The following is a 1,684-nucleotide window of genomic DNA, read 5'->3' as shown; positions in this document are numbered from 1 at the left end:
AGGCCACAACGGTGAGAGGCCCGCGTACGCAAAAAAAAAAAAAAAAGGTTAAGATGGTTAAGAAAATAAAAAGCGCTGGAAGAGCAAGAAGGCTTGGGGTGGAGGAGCAGGTGAGAGGGGCTCTCCCTGTGCAGACAGCCGGGTGTGGGCCTGATGTGCCGGCTGATGGGACCCAGGCCTCAGCCCTCACACAAGCCGAGTGGGTGGCCTTGTGTGGATGTCCACTAAGGCGTGCATGCGTCCCTGCTGTGTTCACGCCTTTTCAACTGACCTGTCCCCTTCCCGCCACACCCTATATCCTTCCAGATGCTTTCAATGGTCCTCCTGCAGCTGCCTCCACTGGGACTCTGAGCGCCTCTCTGCGCCCCTAGAAGCTCTCCAGCCCGGCCAAGGGTACTAGGCCTTCCGGCCCCTCTGGGCTTTGAGGGTTTAGTGGAGGGAAATAAACTAAACTGAACCCGGAGAGGGGCAGAGCGTCAGTCAGCACGTGCCCCTGGAGGGAGGCCGGGGGTGGGGGACTCCGGGCCCATCCAGTTTCCTGGCTGGCAGAGGCAGCAGCCCCAGCCTGGGCGGCAGTCACCTGGCCAGCATCCTCGTGGCGTCCCCGCTCCGTGGAGACGCAAGGCCCCTGGACTCCGACATTCCAGCAAGCAGGTGTCCTGAGCACTAAAGGAATTCTGGGGACTGGTCTGTTGACCCTCCGAGAAGGACAGCGGAATCTGTATGCCCCAGTTTAAGTCATCTCAGCACGCAAGGCTGTGGGTGATGGAGCCACAGCACCAGAAGACTCTCCCAGGACAGAGGTGCCCCAGCTCCGCGGTCCGGGCGCGGTCCGGGCTCGGTCCGGCTGGTGCGCGCGGCGGCCGGCAGGGGGCACCCCCGGGCCGGGCCGCGCACTCGGGCCGCGGCCTCGGTCTCTCCAGGGCGGGGCCGTAGGTCTCCCGGAGACCAAGCAGGCGCTGGGCGACTGGAGCCCGCCGAGCACCCCTGCTCACCCCCGCTCACCGCGGGGACCCAGGGGCACCCTTGCTCACCCCCACGCGCCCGGGGCACCCTGGCTCATCCCTGCTCACCCCGGGGCACCCCCGCTCACCTCCGCACACCCTGGCTCATCTTGGGGCACCCCTCCCTGCTCACCCCCGCGCACCCGGGGCGCCCTGGCGCATCCCGGGGCCGGGCTGGTCCTCCGCGGTCTCCGTGCCAGTGTCTTCCCCGGGTAGCTGGGCGTGAAACGGGCCGCGTTGCCGCCTGGCCCTGGCTCTGGGGAGTCCTCAAGATGAGGGGTGCGCTGCTGCGGGTCAGGGTGCAGCCGCGCCGGGAGCCCAGGCTTTTTTGGGTGAGCTGAGCGCTGATGCCAGGAAGAACTTGTACCCCCTATACATGGGACCCCCGCAGCAGAGCAGGTGGGGAGCACCCGGCTATGGAGAGAGTGGACCGCGCCAAGAGGAGGGCTTTGTGTCCTGACCCGCCCACTCCGGGGTCCGCACCCGCCCACTTGACGGGCCGAGCGACCTCACCCGGCAGACCCCCAACCCCCTCGAGGGGCGTGTCTCCCTCCCGCCGCGGGCGGAGAGGCTCAGCGAGGAGGCTGGAGCCGCGCTCCTCCAGCGGCGCTAGGGGGCGCCCGCTCCCTTTCCACCGGCTCCTGGGAACCCTGGTCCTCCTGTTCCGCGGGGTGGGGGGG

This window comes from Lipotes vexillifer, unplaced genomic scaffold (genome assembly GCF_000442215.2).
Source record: "Lipotes vexillifer unplaced genomic scaffold, Lipotes_vexillifer_v1.1 scaffold636, whole genome shotgun sequence".
NCBI classification, from domain to species: domain Eukaryota; kingdom Metazoa; phylum Chordata; class Mammalia; order Artiodactyla; family Lipotidae; genus Lipotes; species Lipotes vexillifer.
The sequence above is the reverse complement of the archived record's forward strand: the minus strand, read 5'-3'. Positions refer to the sequence as shown.